At 37.4% G+C, this 18,071-nt stretch overlaps 1 long non-coding RNA gene across 1 annotated transcript in view; it reads right to left on the reverse strand.

Moving 5' to 3' along the window:
• LOC141369937 (uncharacterized) overlaps positions 1-18,071 on the reverse strand; it is an 81,829-nt gene that overhangs the window by 19,532 nt on the left and 44,226 nt on the right. Inside the window, exon 3 of the long non-coding RNA XR_012373538.1 lies at positions 7,909-7,972. This is a non-coding gene — a long non-coding RNA (uncharacterized lncRNA). The remainder of the gene's footprint in view (positions 1-7,908; positions 7,973-18,071) is intronic.

An 18,071-nucleotide genomic window follows, 5' to 3' on the forward strand; every position in this document is an offset into this window, starting at 1 on the left:
ATGCAATTATAGAAAGCGAAATTAGAGAAACGATTCTATTTACAATAGCACCAAAAACCATAAGATACCTCGGAATAAACCTAACCAAAGAGCTAAAGGATCTGTACTCTAGGAACTACAGAATACTCATGAAAGAAATTGAAGTAGACACAGAAAGATGGAAAAATATTCCATGCTCATGGATCAGAAGAATACACATTGTTAAAATGTCTATGCTACCCAGAGCAATCTATACCTTCAATGCCATCCTGATCAAAATTCCAATGACATTTTTCAAAGTGCTGGAACAAACAATCCTAAAATTTGTATGGAATCAGAAAAGACCCCGAATCGCCAAGGAAATGTTGAAAAAGAAAAACAAAGCGGGGGCATCACGTTGCCTGATTTCAAGCTATATTACAAGCAGTGATCACCAAGACAGCATTGTACTTGCACAAAAACAGACATATAGATCAATGGAACAGAATAGAGAGCCCAGATATGGACCCTCAACTCTATGGTCAAATAATCTTCGACAAAACAGGAAAAAAGAGAGTCTCTTCAATAAATGGTGCTGGGAAAACTGGACAGCTACATACAGAAGAATGAAACTCGACTATTCTCTAACATCATACACAAAGATAAACTCAAAATGGATGAAAGACCTCAACGTGAGACAGGAATCCATCAAAATCCTAGAGGAGAACACAGGCAGTAACCTCTTTGACATCGGCCACAGCAACTTCTTTCAAGATACATCTCCAAAGACTAGTGAAACAAAAGCAAAAATGAACTTTTGTGACTTCATCAAGATAAAAAGCTTCTGCACAGCAAGGAAAACAGTCAACAAAACAAAGAGGCAACCCACAGAATGGGAGAAGATATTTGCAAATGACACTACAGACAAAGCTCTGATTTCCAAGATCTATAAAGAACTTCTCAAATTCAACACCGAAAAAACAAATAAGTCAAAAAACATGAACAGACACTTCTCCAAAGAAGACATACAAATGGCTAACAGACACATGAAAAAATGTTCATCATCATTAGCCATCAGGGAAATTCAAATCAAAACCACATTGAGATACCACCTTACATCAGTTAGAATGGCAAAAATTGACAAGGCAAGAAACAACAAATGTTGGAGAGGTTGTGGAGAAAGGGGCACCCTCTTACACTGTTGGTGGGAATGTAAGTTGGTACAGCCACTTTGGAAAACAGTGTGGAGGTTCCTCAAAAAATAAAAAATAAAATTACCCTATGGCCCAGCAATTGCACTCCTGGGTATTTACCCCAAAGATACAGATGTAGTGAAAAGAAGGGCCCTATGCACCCCAATGTACACAGCAGCAATGTCTGCAATGGCCAAACTGTAGAAAGAGCTGAGATGCCCTTCAACAGATGAATGGATAAAGAAGATGTGGTCCGGGGGCACCTGGGTGGTTCACTCATTAAGCATCTGTCTTTGGCTCAGGTCATGATCCCAAGGTTCTGGGATCGAGCCCCACATCGGGCTCCCTGCTCAGCAGGAAGCCTGCTTCTCCCTCTCCCACTCCTCCTGCTTGTGTTCCCTCTCTCACTGTGTCTCTCTCTGTCAAATAAATAAATAATATCTTAAAAAAAAAAAGATGTGGTTCATATATACAATGGAATATTACTCAGCCATCAGAAAGGATGAATACCCAACTTTTACATCAACATGGATGGGACTGGAGGGGATTATGCTAAGTGAAATAAGTAGAGAAAGTCAATTATCATATGGTTTCACTTATTTGTGGAACATAAAGAATAGCATGGAGGACATTAGGAGAAGGAAGGGAAAAATGAAGGGGGGGAAACCGGAGCGGGAGACGAACCATGAGACTGTGGACTCCAAGAAACAAACTGAGGGTGTTGGGGGGGGGGTGGGAAGATGGGTTAGCCCGGTGATGAGTATTAAGGAGGGCACGTACTGCATGGAGCACTGGGTGTTATATGAAAACAATGAATCATGGTTCACTACATCAAAAACTAATGATGTATTGTATGGTGACTAACACAACATAGTAAAATTTAAAAAATAATAACTTCCTGGTTTTGGTCTGTATATTTGGATAATTTGTAAAAGTATATAAATATAATTGAATAGTCTGACATTTTCACTAAGCATTGTATTATAATCTAACATATAACAGCCTTTTTGGTTGTATATTTTCAATAAATCCACAGTATTACCATTGTTGCTGGACCACAATGTAGCTAATCGTTCTCTTCCATTGGGTGTTTAAATTTCCCTTTTTTTCCTCCTCTTGCTGTTACAGTTAACTTTCAAAACTACTTTTATGCACATAACTTGTATGTTATTTTAAAATATATGTTACTCAATTGCTTTCCCAAAAGGAGGCATCACTCTATATTTCTCTTGGCAATATATGAGTGTGTTGGTTTTGCCATAAACTTGTCAATATTGCACTGACTTTTTGTTTTGTTATTCTTTTGGTTGTTGGGAGGAGAAAGTGTCTAATTTAATAAGGCACAAAATGATACATCATTGATTATTAACATGGCTAAGCGTTTTCCATGAATTTGTTTCCTATCTATATTTTGTCTTGTGTAAATGGTATTATCATTATATTACAAGAAAACAATTACTTTAAGACAATGATAAGAAAGAAAATGTATCCGTTTAAGATAAATGAGATTAAAAAATGATATATTTTACAAAAAAATAGTGATGAATCTTTCAGCAGACAGAAGATAACACCACAAATGTATAACATGTCATGAATTTCCTAAATCCAGGAAACACTCTTCTCAGGTGGGGGCAGTGCAAAATCAAATCAGAGGTATGAATGGAGCCAAACTGCAGACAACTGTGGCAAACTAGTGAGCAAATACCCAATCATCCCTCTCCAGCCAATTGTTATCATGCAAGAATGTAGAACCAGATCTGATTTTTGTTTAAAGATGTCTGACTTCTTGATTATAAGGCAAACTCTCTCCTATTTTTAAAATAGCACTGACTTGGGATGCTTGGGTGGCTCAGTTGGTTGGGCATCCAACTCTTGATTTCGGCTGGGGTCGTGGTCTCAGTGTTGTGGGATCAAGCCCTGCCTCGGGCTCCATGCTGGAGTAGAGCCTGCTTGGGATTCCCTCTTTCCCTCTCCCTCCCACCCTCCCCCCTCTCTAAAAAAAAAATTAAAATAGCACTAATTAAATAACAATCTTTGAGTATTCAAATAAAACATCTGAAGACTGTTTTGGACCTGCAGGCTACCAGTTTATACTTCTGGGCTGAGCCCAAGCCTGAACATCCTTCACTTGAGTTCCAACACTTTATAAGCATCCCTCACCACGTTGAACTATTCCTCAACAAGAAAGGGATTAAGAGTTTCAATGAAGGACATCTGGTTAATCATGGCATGTTGAACCCATGTGCTTATCACTGTTCCTTCCTGAAACTCCACTAACAATGAGAATAAAGAAATAAAGAGGTAGAATTCCTTAAGGACTAAGAGAACAATGCAGACAACAATACAGATAAGAGGAACAGGGACAACACAGGTGAGAGTTGCCAACAAACTACTGGACGATGGAAAATGAATGCAGGATTTCTCATATCTGAGAAAGCTGAACACCAAAAACCTGCAAGAGAGGGTGATAAAGAGGAGAAAAGTAAGCCAATTTATACCATAAGCCCCATAAAAATTTAGGAGTCAATGTCACTACATATAGTAAATCACAGGTAAAGTATGGAGCTGAAAATACAAGCATTGGCTGAATATTCATACAGAAGCAGTCAGAACAGGTAATTAAATCTGTGAATAAATCAGACCAGAGATTCTCCAAACCCAAAGACACTAAACACAGCAAAAGTTGAAGAAGAGGTGCCAGGCTTTTTAGCCTGGTAGTAAGTGAAAAGTCTACATTCTGAATGGTGAGGTTCTTGTCCAATCTCCTTGCTTTGTTTAAATCCAAGAGTACTGGAAGCCACACATATAACACCCAATCTCCAGGCAGAAATATGTAGAGCCCTGAACAGTCCCAAGTAAAAACACAGAGACTGACATATGGGAATCCCCAACAAAAGGAAGGTCCCACCCAATAATTCTGCACAGAACCCTGCTGTAGAACTGACCTCAAAGAGCAGATAAATACCTCTATATAGTGTTTCTCAAGGAATCTTAGGGTTCTGCAAGGTGTCCCTAGGGGCTCTGTGAAAGATCATGATTCAAATAATAATAATCATCAACATCAGTCATGAACTTCACATGCGTCATGATGAAATGGACAGTGATCCAACAGGCCCACTAACAATTTAGGAAGAGATCTTTCAGCAGTACACTGTAGGACAATGTTTATTGCCTAAAACTATTCTCAGGTTTTGACATGAACTAGAGGAAGCTGTTGATGGATGACTGCTATACTGCACGGGGGTAACTATGGCAGGCTGATGATATCAGTCTCCCTCTCAAGTTACCTCTATTTATAGGCTGCTTATGTGAGTAAATATGTTCTGATAGTGTAATTTTAAAAACGAGAGAGGAGCGCCTGGGTGGCTCAGTCGTTAAGCATCTGCCTTCAGCTCAAGTCATGATCCCAGGGTCCTGGGATCAAGCCCCGCATCGGGCTCCCTGCTTAGCGGGGAGCCTGCTTCTCCCTCTGCCCCTCCCCCTGCTTGTGCTCACTCTCTCGGTCTCTCTCTCTCATATAAATAAATAAAATTTTAAAAATAAATAAATAAAAACTGGAGAGAAATTTTCATTCTAAAGAATGAATTTTTATGTGCTGTGATTTAATTGCCTCCATGCCATTTTTTAATTTAATTTTATTATGTTATGTTAGTCACCATACAATACATCATTAGTTTTTGATGTAGTGATCCACGATTCATTGTTTTTGTATAACACCCAGTACTGCATGCAGTACGTGCCCCATGCCATTTGATATTATTTTAAACATTGCAAATGCGAGCTGTAGAAGTTAGCAATAAATTGCATTATGAAGCTTTCATTTTTTGTGATATTTTGTGTAGTTATATGTTAGGTCTTTCCGTTTTACATTTTACTAGCATCATATTTTACAAACATGTCTGACAGCCCAAAATGGTTTCTTTTTAAAGATGCGGTATGAGTTAGAAAAGGGAAATTCTAGGGGCACCTGGGTGGCTCAGCCAGTTAAGTGGCTGACTGCGGCTCAGGTCATGATCCCAGGGTCTGGAATCAAGCCCCACATCGGGCTCCCTGCTCCACAGAGAGCCTGCTTCTCCCTCTCCCTCTGCCTGCCGCTCTGCCTATCTGTGCTCTATGTCTCTATCAAATAAATAAATAAAATCTTAAAAAAAAAAAAGGAAATTCTCAACCTAAGTCAATAAACAATTCCAATAAGGTCAGGGATGAAGAATTACAGCCTCAAGAGTCATTCACTGCACTTGTGCAACAGGGTGATCAAAAAAAGTCCAATCACTCACAGGACAGTGAATATTTTACAGCAGTTTTCAACCTTCAGCATGTCTGAGCAAACTTTTCTTATTTAGCAATCATCAAGAGAAATCATCTCATCTTGATTGAAAATGAAATACACTGTGCTTGTCTCAAATTTGATCCCCCCTTGCAGATTTGTGCAGGAAAAAAACAGCACAGGTTTCAAATTAATGAGATATATATCATTTTTAGTTTTAAAAACAATATTCTTCATGTTCTTATATAAGAGAGGTAGAGAAGCCAACACATATTTATAATACTTTGTAATTGCTGAAGTTAAAAATTAATCCTGGTCATTAAAGTAGTAAGAAAATATTTCTTCAAAGTCTTATATAAAATTGTATCTTACAATCCATTTTCCATGTTCCTTGTGCTTATGGTTATAATAGCATTACTATTCAACACTGTCAATAAATTTTCATATTAGAAATAACATTAATGAAAATCTATTTATAACCTCTTCTTAAATCTACCAAGCTCATATTTAGAAAAATCAAATCTTATATTGGCTTAAACTAGTCATTAAAAAGAATTTTATTATGTTTGTTTCATGAGTTTTTAAAATTTGTAAAAAATAGAGTAAGATTAATTTTCAGAAAGATAAGCTCAGATTGGGACACCTGGGTGGCTCAGTCGGTTAAGCATCTGACTCTTGATTTTGGTTCAGGTCATGATCTCACAGTCATAAGATTGAGCGCTGTGTTGGCTCCATACTGTAGCTGGAGCCTGCTTAATATTCTCTCTCTCCCTCTCCCCCTTCCCTACCCCCGGTTCCCATGCAATAATTTGCTATCTTTCATTAAAAAAAAAAAAAAAAAAAGAAAAAGAAACAAAGAAACAAAGAAAACAAAACAAAACAAAAACAAATGGTAAGTTTAGTTTAACTACCTGGTTATTTCAAGAAAGGCTGGACAGTCATTTTTAATTTAAAGTAGGGAGGAACTATTCTTGCATACGCATATCAACTCATTAACATTTTATATGGTAGAAATTTATAAAAAAACTTTAGGCTACTTGGATAAGGTGTTTTTTTTTTTTAGGATTTTACTTATTTGTTTGACAGAAATAGAGACAGAGAGAGAACAAGCAGGGGGAGCGGGAGAGGGAGAAGCAGGCTCCCCACTGAGCAGGGAGCCCAATGCGGGATTGGATCCCAGGACCCTGGGATCATGACCTGAGCAGAAGGCAGACACTTAACTGACTGAGCCACCCAGGTGACCCTTGCATAAGGTTTTAAAAATCAAGGAGGGAACGTTCAAAGAAAAAGATCTGTAATTACCATAAACTATATTACTGACTTACATTAGAGTTGATATTCTATCTGGAAAGGGGGAATTACTTAAGCGTTGGACAAAATAAACAGACCTACAGAAAAATATGATTCTCTACTCAAAAGAGCATTGGAAATTGTTACTGAATTATTATATCTAAAACAGTGGTCATGTATCTTGAGCTGAAGATGTACTAATTTTATGCATATGTTCCCTGAGATCTGAAAATTATTTCAAGGGTTCCATCCAAGAAAAAAGATTGAGATGGGGTGCCTGGGTGGCTCAGTCATTAAGCATCTGCCTTCAGCTCAGGTCATGATCCCAGGGTCCTGGGATCAAGCCCCGCATCGGGCTTCCTGTTCCGCAGGAAGCCTGCTTCTCCCTCTCCCATTCCCCCTGCTTGTGTTCCCTTTCTCTCTGTCAAATAAATAAAACCTCTTAAAAAAAAAAAGATTGAGAAAGGTTGTCACATAAAAGAAGGGATCATAAACAGATTTAAAAACCTGGAAGAAACATAAAAATTTCAAGAGCCAGAAAAACCTCTGGAAAAAAATTAAAACCAATATCCTCAAGTATATTAGAGAGGTTAAATTATTACAACCATGATAAACAGGATGATATAACAACAACAACAAAAAGGAACAGAGAACTAAAAAGAACTCTAAGAACTTGAAAATATGATAGAAATGAAAAACGAAATGGAAGATGTGGAAGATGGAGTCAAGGAGATCTCCCAGAAAGTATGGGGTCGGGAGAGGAGAAAATGGGTATCAGGAAAAAAAAAATAAGGAAAACATTTTTCTAGGAAGTACAGCCTTTGACACTGTTCCGGGGGAGGGGGGGGACAGAAAATTAAGGACAGGAAATTATCTAATAATACAACAAAATGTTTAATAGTGAATGAGCCCACCCAAGTTCTTAACACAGTAAATGAAAGAGACCTGCACCAAGGCAGACCATTCCAAAAGTTTAGAATGCTGCATTGAGAAAAAAAAATAGGTCACATGCAAAACCTCAAAAATCAGCATGCATTCTCCAGAGCAATACTGGCAACTAGGTGTTAATGAAGCAGTGCCTTCCAAATTCTGAGGGAAAGTTATTTCCAAATTAAAATTCTATATGGAGCCAAACTATCATTTAAGTGTGATGGTAGGATATAAGCATTTTTAAATATGCAAAAATATATTTAAAGTTACCTTCTAATCAATTATTCTCAGGAAGTTACTGGAGAGATTATTCCAGGAAAACAGGGAAGTTGCCCTAAAAATAAAACACAAGATACAGAAAACACGAGAATGACAAAGAAATATCACACAATGATATCTGTCCACTGCCTAAGCTTGCTGCAAGATTACTAGGGTCTCCAAGAAAAGAGAAAGGGACAGAGACTAGGAAAATTACAGGAATTCAAGACCTAATAGTAACTTTTATCTTCTCAACAAATCTTAGTATAATTTTAAAGGCTGAGGCACAGTTTGTCTTTATCGTACACAATACTGGGGCATTCCATGGATTTCCCTCTCCAATGGGTGATTTTTAAAGTGCATAATCAACTGTGTTCTTTCAACATATAAGAAAATGATATATATTTTATTATTATTCATTTGTCAGAGAGAGAGAGGGAGAAAGAGCACGAGCAGAGGGAGCAGCATGCAGAGGGAGAAGCAGACTCCCCACTGAGCAAGGAGCCCAATGTGGGACTCTATTCCAGGACCCTGGGATCATGACCTGAGCTGAAGGCAGCCACTTAACCAACTGAGCCACCCAGGCGTCCAAAATGATACATTTCAAAGAATTCCATAATTTCAAGTCAACATAATGTTCAATGTTCAGGAAAATAATATAAATAGTTTAGTCATATTTTTATTAAGCAAATAATTTTCCAAGGATCCAATATTTCTAGAAATTCCAGTCTGAACCTGCTTGCTGAATTCAACCCAAAAAAAAGGTCTTATTTGAGTACTGCTCTAAATGTTTCTTTTAATTTGAATTCTAAGTCGACATTCCAATTAACCACCAGCCACACAACCACTCTATTGTGTTAAACACAATCCACTATACTCGATAACTCTGCCTCAGCCCCGTGAGGATTTGAGTCGTTGAATCTTGGTTTAAACAAAACAAAACACTATGAGGTTATAAGTGCATCCTATCTTTATAGTGATTCCATGGGAACTGAAATTAGAGTGTGACTGGATCTTCAAATATAACTGAAAGCTACACCCTGTGTAAGCCATTCAACATTAGCATAAGCAATGAATATTTATACCCAGTGAGTCCTGGTTGGGGTGAAGGGAACAAGAAAAATCCTAACAGAATGGCCCCAAGTTCAAGATACACAAAACACTAATCATGGTTGTAACCCTGTCTTATCTGCTCAAGTCATCTATACTTACTTCTTCAACATCTCTGTCTGGGAAGCAGAGATAAGGCTGACCTTTATCTTAGTGGAATTAGGAAAGCTTAGTCTGGAAGAGGATGGGAAAGTTCTTTGAAAAGGATACATGAACACTCTTATTACATATTATAGTCGTAACACTAATGTATTTAGGAAATCCAATTAAGTATTAAGGCTCTGCTATGGAAAATCCATTTCTCTTTTCTTAATCAAAGGACAATTTTCAAAGGAAAATGACTTTTATCCCTAAATAATCCTTCTTAGGTCCCTAGGTCCCTCTGTCTTGCAAGTTGTCAGGTCCCAGCAGCTTTCAATGTGAGCTCCTCTAAGGATAAGAACTAGAGATAGAGGCATTCTGCAGAGCTCCTCAGATGCCATAGATGACAAGAATTCTTAAAGAATGCGTTTTCAAAAATACACTGATGTCAGTAGAGCCACAAATCCACGAAACAGAACATTTTTAAATGTAGGAAGGAGCAAAAGAAGTTTTATACTTTGTAACTACCTGCCAACTATTTCCTTTTTCCCCCTCTCATATTGCCATGGCAACAAAATGACTTATCTACCAGTTAATAGCTAGGTGAAAAAAATACCACCAGGCAGCTATTTATTTCATAGATTTATAGGCCCTCTGCCCATTGGATATGTTGTCAGCACTGGGCACTTCTTGCCACTGATTCTGCTTCACTAAATCCCAAGCAGTTCCAGAATATCAGCATGTCAGGGAGCTAAAACCACTTCCTGTCACATACATTTTTCATGCATTTTCCTACTGTCTCAGATGAGGAGACTGTGGGGGAAAAAGCAATTGGAAAAGATACCTACCTTGCTCAAAGGCTTTCAACATATATAATTATTAGTCAAGCAATGGTAGAGCCATTAACCTTTCTCAATTCCGTACTGTTAGCTTAATGAAATTCATAGAAAAATATGACAGCAGACATAGAAATCAAAATTCTTGGAATTTTTTCAATTTAATTCGAATATAGTAATGGATAAATGCACTAAAAACCTTAGGACTCCCATTTTAAAAGCTGTCCTAAATTAAGAATGCAGAGAAACTATGTCAGATGGGGAGACGAACCATGAGAGATGATGGACTCTGAAAAACAAACTGAGGGTTCTAGAGGGGAGGGGGGGAGGGGGATGGGTTAGCCTGGTGATGGGTATTGAGGAGGGCACGTTCTGCATGGAGCACTGGGTGTTATGAACAAACAATGAATCATGGAACACTGCATCAAAAACTAATGATGTAATATATGGTGATTAACATAACAATAAAAAATTTAAAAAAAAAGAATGCAGAGAAACTGGAATCATCATACATTTCTGGTGGGAATGTAAAATGGAACAGCCACTTTGGACAACAGTTTGGTAGCTTTCAAAAGGTTACACACAAGAGTTACAATACGACCCAGCAATTCTATACCTAGGTATACACACAAAAGAACTGGAAAGGTATGTCCACACAAAAACTTGTATATGAATATTCATAGCAGCATTATTCATAATTGACAAATAGTAGAAACAATCAAATGTTAATTAATTGATAAATGGATAAACAAAATGTGGTATGTGCACAGTGGTGTACTATTCAACAATAAAGAAGGGGCGCCTGGGTGGCTCAGTTGGTTAAGCGACTGCCTTCGGCTCAGGTCATGATCCTGGAGTCCCGGGATCGAGTCCCGCATCAGGCTCCCTGCTCAGCAGGGAGTCCGCTTCTCCCTCTGACCCTCTTCCCTCTCGTGCTATCTCTCATTCTCTCTCTCTCAAATAAATAAATAAAATCTTTAAAAAAAAAAATAAAGAAGAATAAAGTACTGATATATGTTACAACTTGGATGAACCCTGAAAACGCTATGCTCCATGAAAGAAGCCAGGTGCAGAAGAACACATATGATATAATTCCATTTATTTGAAATGTCCAGAATGGCCAAATCTATAGAGACAGAGAATAGACTAATGATTGTCTAGGGTTGGAGATGGAGACCAAAATGTGGGGGTGACTTTCTTTTAGAGGTGATGAAATGTTCTAAAATGGATTGCAGTGATGGCTCACTGTGAATACACTAAAAACCACTTTAAAGTGAACTGTACACTTTATATGGGTGAACTGAATGGCATGTGAATTATATCTCAATAAATCTGTTACAAAAAAATTTTAAAAAGAATAAAATAAAAGCTGCCCTATAGAAGGCAGAAATGAATCTCAATTTGACCACAGAGGAAACTATGAAATTGATTCAGTGGGAGGAGAAAGGATTTTCTCGTTGTAGAGTGATTCTTTCAACCAGTCTTTCAACTTACCTCTAGTCAAAGGGAAAATTCTAAGAAAGGAGTTTAATGTCAGAATATCTAGAATTGTAATAAAATATGTTGGAGCTTTCCAGTGAACTGGGAAAGAATTTGGATAAGAACTTAACTAGTTTTTGATAGAGCTTGTTGTTAATTACTCCATTCTGGAGAGGGAAAAAAAAAAAAACTTTTTTCCCAAGGAATTTACAAAATTAGCAGTTGAATTTGAAGCTACAGAGTCTTTGTTCTTTTTACTTGAACCAATACAGAATATGAGTTTATGAGTCACATTTATTCATTAATAGAGCAATGAATTTTCTCTTCAACTATAGATTAAGGCACTTTTATAAGCCTACCAAAAGGAATCCTCCCACATAGACAAATCACAAAGCAGAAGGCTGACAGGCTCAGTTCCAGTGTTCCTGAGCAGGGAGCTTTCCAGACAGCATTAAACAACTATGCAAAGTTCATATCATGCTTGTCTACTCCAGTAAAACACTGAAGATTCAAAAAATACCAAATGCTGAGAACTGCAATACATGTGTCAAGAATTCGGGGATAATCTCCACAGGTGTGGAAGTACTTTGGAAGTCCTACCCCACAGTTTGACTAGGAAAACCTCTTCTGTCAAAAGGCTCTGCTTCCCTTTGGTTATAAAAATAGAGCACAGAATGTAGAGGTAGAAGGGAATCCACTGATCAGTGGCAAGATGTGGTAAGACAACTAGTGTGTTCCAATGGACTCATGAGCTGAGAAAGACCTCCAGAGCTGATTCTGGGAGAAGGAACCTGCTAAGAGCAAAAGCATAATATATTCCACCTAGATTATTAAATGTTGTATAAGCCAAATAGATAATGAACAAAAGTTCTTCTTCATAGAATAATTCCTTCTAATAATACAAAGTAAGAGAATTAGGAAAATCACCCTTTATGTAAACCCAATGAATAAAGGATCTGGACCTCAATTACCAAAAGAAGCTAAAACCATAAAGTGACAAGTTGATGGTGAACTTTATAATACACAATCTGGCTTATACCAGCCAAACCCACTAACCAACCTTAAAATAGTATGAAAAGTGGAACAGTCATTCTGTGCTTCACCACCTGTGAATTATTCTTGCCAAAATAATTGATTCTAAATCTAGTTGAGCCTCTAGATCAAATTACCAGTCTACAAGAAACATAAAATTGAGGATGATGTTAAATGACACCATGAGGATGCTATCAGCCAACTCCAAAATGAGAAAAACTGTCCCAGTTTCTTTAAGAAATAAATAGCATGAAAAAGTGGGGTAGGAGAGCTGTTCGAGATGAAAAAAATCTTCAGAAAGATGGTAGACAAATGCTATGTGTGGACCTCATTTGGAAGCGCATTCAAACAAAACAACTTAAAAAGGCATTTGGGGGGCAAATGTGAAATTTTTCAAAGAGATTGTTTAATCAGATAATATGGAATCTTTGTTAAATGTATAGTGGTGTTTCTAGTCCTCATCTATTATAAACACACTGAAATATTTATGGATGAAATAATATGATGTCATGGATTTGTTTAAATATGCCACAAAAAAACAAAGATGTGGGGAAGGAATAGATGAACTAAGACTGGCAAATTCTGATAACTACTGAATCTTGTTAATAGGTACATGAAGGTGCACTTTCTACTATTCTACTATTGTGTATGTTTGAAATATTCCATAAAAAAGAGATTAAAAGAGAGGGGGAGAAAATTGCTGGAGCAAGTTGTCCCCTTAGTTCTGTCCCCATAAACACAATCCATGGACAGAAAATTCACAAAGGGGAAAATGGACAAAAAGAGGAGAAAGAAGAAGGAAGGAAAACACAATAGCTGGTCAAGTGACTACATGTCATTTTGGTCCCTCTGAGAAGACCTGAATTGACATTTACAGTTTATTCTACCTTTTTTAAAGAATAATCATCTCAGATGAGCCCTTAATTAATCAAATGTTCTCACTCATCATTCTTGGGGAAAATAGTGAAATAACACAAATGGAGATGTTTAGAGCTTGAGAAAATACAATTTCTACTGATGATAGAGATTACTGTAAAAATATCTTTGCCAGCTGCCGGAGTCCAGCTCCAGCAGGGGAAGGGTCATCGAAGGAAAGGACGGCGTCGGCGAGTGAGGAGACACGGACACAGGATCAGGTTGTAAGCATCTCCTTCCCGATAGCCTCGGAGGGACCTTTTTTATTCATTAGAATGTTTTCTTGTTTTTCCATTCTTTCATAACATGTGATTTTATCTTTTACATTTTATCGCAATCATTTCGGATTTAAAAAACAAAGCATGACCGTGGGAGACAAAGTGTGACCTATAAAGGTTATCTAAAGTTTATTCTTTCTCCAAAGGCAGCTTACAATGTGTGCACCCTATCTCATCAAAGTACTTATTCCATTTCTATATGTTTTCGGCTCTTGTCCTTGCTCCATAGACACCACGGAGGATCATTCCTTTCCCAGAGGCTGTCAGATGATGCCCGCACCCTTCTTCCCTTAATCTTGTACCATTTGTTCATGTCCTCATTATCAACTCCAGTATAAGGAATGGGAGGAGTAGGGGTAAGGAAGTTAATACCAGAGGTGGCCTCCTATTTGTATGCAACATAGAGAGGTCCCTGTACTGTGGGAACGACAATGAGATGCCCTTCTCTTAGAACCCTGGTGCTTCTGAGCTGCCTGTGGGATCTCATCAATAGGAATTTTTACTGGGCCTGGATCCAACAGCTCCCTTAAACGAAGCTTATCAAAGAACTTCGCGTTGCTCATGTTAGATGAATTACAGATTGGAGGACATTGGGTAATTTTACTTCTTGGCCCATCGTCGGCCTTCTTGGAATCAGTTTCATTATGATTGCTTGCATAGGCATAACTAAATTTATAAATCATTTTATCATGAAATCCCAGAAAAAATCCCATGATTATAAAGATTGCCGCAAATGAGAGGAAGTAGCAGGAGCCAGCTGTGGAGTCTCCTGATTTTCAGGATTGTCTCTCATACCTGGACTTTGTCAAACAGCATGAGTAGCTTGGCTCGCGCCAGCCAGGACTATATCTCTAAGCTTTATTATTTATCTTTAGGGTATTATTTCTTTTCCATGCATGGATTTACATAATACCATTATTTTTCCCATGGAAATGGGTGGGTTCAGGGGTAAGAAAAGGCAGGTGTATTGAGAGTTGGCTGGGTAGATAAGGATAAGGGACCACCAAGATGGCAAGAAGACAAGTAGATATGATCTTCAACTGCTTTAAAAGCAAATTAAACTGGCTCAGCACAGTTCAATCTGGAAAGAAATACTACCATCTTCCTCTGATATGCCATGTTACTTAAACCTGAAAACTCCTAAATGTGCAGCAGTGCTGGACTACTGTAATTTGGTATAATTGCCCTGGTGGGAGCCACTGGTCAAGATCACTTGTCTGTGGGATTTCTTTGAAAGAAGCAAATATTCCTGCTGCCAACTGTTCTCAGAAAGAGTAGATCTTGGGGAAGAAAATAAGGATTGAGAAGGTAGGCATAGACTAAAGGAAGAGATACATTCCCTTCTCTCTCTGGAACTTGAATCTGGCCTCCAATGTCACCAGCCTTAAGGACACCATCCTGGACCCACCATCATGGGTCCCGGACTATGGAAGCTAAGAAGGCCTCCTCTAAAAGTGGTTTTATTTTATTTTGTTGTTGTTGTTGTTTATAATTTTTTCTTTTTTTAAGATTTTATTTTTTTAAGTAATCTCCACACCCAACATGGGCTCAAACTCACAATCCTGAGATCAAGAGTTGCATGCTCCATGGACTGAGCCAGCCAGGCACCCCTAGAAGTGGTTTCAGGTTACATTCAGGTTACATGTTGTATACTTCTTTCCCACTGTCCTTGAATCTTCATTAGAATTTTGTCAATGTTGTGGTCTGATCTCAGCCATCTTATGGGACACTCTCTGGGAAAGACTTATGCACAGCAGTAAAAAATAAGTTGCCAGTCAGGAAACTTACATTGACCTAAAGCACAGTTGCAAATGCTCATGCACAGAGCAACACAGAAATCAAAATTCCAAAACCTGATGGCTTGCCACAAAGACAGATTTTTTAGTACCGATAAACTTTTAGATTTCCTTAGAACCTGGTGAAGACTGTACTTACGGCTGGAAGCCAGAGTGGAAGCATAAAAATTTTGTAATATGGGCTATTAATGCAAATGTCTTCTCACAAACTAATGAGACATCTAACAAGTTAAAATTACAAAAGGAAAATTTTATTTTCAATTTAAAAAAAGCAATGCATTCAATTACAAAGAAAAACACGCTGCAGCTGAAGCTCTGACAAAAAAGAAGCTCAAAAAATTAAATTTGTTGGATTTATTTCTATGTGTATTTGTCTGTGTCTGTGTGTATGTGTGAGTGATACAGAATCCCAACAGCCTTCAGTATATCCACATCTCCTGACACCAAGGAAATGGAAAAGGATTTTTTGTTAGACAATAAAATTAGTATCAGATTCTGGTTTTGCTGATGACCAACTACTCTGAATACAATAGTTTGATTCAGTTTGGAGGATTATGGTGTCCATCAGTTGGTGTCTTCAGGCTTCAAGACACATTAACTTATGATTAACTTATTATAATAAGAATTAAGTTCTTATGAAATAAAGTCCCACCCCCACCATGTTAGCTGAAAGTCACCGACCTGATAGAATCTAAGATTGAACACAATAAGGAGAACTGCACTCCCTGCCAGTACTTGATTCTGCACCACCTACCCACCTGCTCTAACCAGGAGGGAAACCTACTCCTTACCTCTACTTCATTCCAACATCCTGCACTCTTATCAACACACGTTCAACTAAGGACAAATTGTCCTTTATCCTAATACCTTCTCGCTATAAAATCTCTATAAATCTCACTATAAATTCTCACTATAAAATTAAATATCATTATACTTTTTCCTCAGCCCATATATTTCTACTAAGTGACTGTAGCCATGTCTAGTTGACACCAAAAAGATCACACCTCAGCAAAATTACCACTAAATAGATTTATTTGAATCATTTACCAAACATTTATTGTCCCCTTCATGCCTAGCACCATAGTAGGCCCTAACTACACTTTCTAAAATATACCAACCTTAGGATTTGTTTTTTATTTACTCTGTTAATTTAATAATTTTATTTTCCCTTGTTACTTCATGTCTCAGTAGGTACCATTACACAGATTAACTCATTTAATCCAAACAGCTAATATTTGCTGACTACCTACTGACTGTGTCCCTAGGTAATAGACACTATAAAAGGAACAGAGAACTATAATTCCCTAAACTTCAAGACCATGAAGTGTAGTCAAGTAGATAAGACTTAAACACACACAAAAAATGTAATACATCAATCAATGCCATATAAGTGGTTCAGACAGCAAGTTATATAGGAGCTTAGAAGAGGGAGAAAGATATAAGTGACACACAATAAATGTGCAATCAATGTTTGATTGAATTAAATTGAACCAGGGCATTTAATATTGAAAATAAAGACAGATGGGAATGACATGAAAATTTGATAATGTGAAAATGTGCAAGAAAATGCTGAGACATTACATGCATGTTTTCTTTTAAATAGGTTTTTACTTAAAATAATATAAAAACATATTAAAGTGACATTTTATTAGACAATATCATCACTACACATGGGAATCCCTATAGGTGACATCTCTGATAATGTGCTAAAAATATGATCATAATTTAAATTCATTGTTTTTTTTGATAGAACATCACTACACTTGGTATTTACATAGTTTTGCTTAATTTGAGTCTTCTGGAAAATATATTGTCATTTGATTAATAGTTTCTTCTCTATTGCCTAAATGGTTTTCTTGTTTATTTCACATAGATAAAAAGCAGAATGTGACATTATTCTGAAAGCTCACAGTGAAAACTTTACAAGTCATATATGGAGGGAACACTACACAGGAGGTACTCTAGACATAAAGAAACAGAGACAGGACTGTCTCACTCTTTTCCTGTGACATCAATTCATAAATCAAAATTAATGTGACTAAAACATCACAAACAGTTTAGCACACAGGTATAATTTTCAAGGCAGAACCACAGACCTAAAATAGCCATATTAAAATAGCAGCTCCATAAATTGAATCAAAATACCCTATTGAAGTGGGAGGCTCATAAATTAAGACCCTAGGTAGCAACACCAGTTTCACAACCTGAGTTAGGTCTTGGAATTCCAATTTGCAGTCAGGATGTAAAAGACCAAAAAAAAAAAAAAATCCCCAAAAAAGTAAGAATACCTTCTGAAAAAGAAACTAGTAAAACATAATAAATATGCTAAAATATAAATATACAGAATAAATATACTAAACATAAATAAATATATCCAGACTACCTGGATGAAGTGTGGGCTACTATAAAGGACAGGCAGTGTGGACCAGTCAGAAAGCCAGGGCACATCCTGGTGTCATTTGCAATGATGATGGATGAGGGGCCCTGGACAGTTGAACAGAAATGAGGAGGGCTGGATGATACCGTTCATTAAGATCCTTACCACAATTCCTGCTGTGGACTGGTCTCCAAGGAGCCTCCAATTTTACTAGGATTCCCCTGAAGTTGTTGCATTGACTCAGCAAATGAGGGCTGTCAATTTTCCTGGT

This window comes from Callorhinus ursinus, unplaced genomic scaffold, assembly GCF_003265705.2.
Source record: "Callorhinus ursinus isolate GAN/ISIS: 27379988/994484 unplaced genomic scaffold, GSC_fseal_2.0 scaffold24, whole genome shotgun sequence".
Classification (NCBI taxonomy): Eukaryota; Metazoa; Chordata; class Mammalia; order Carnivora; family Otariidae; genus Callorhinus; species Callorhinus ursinus.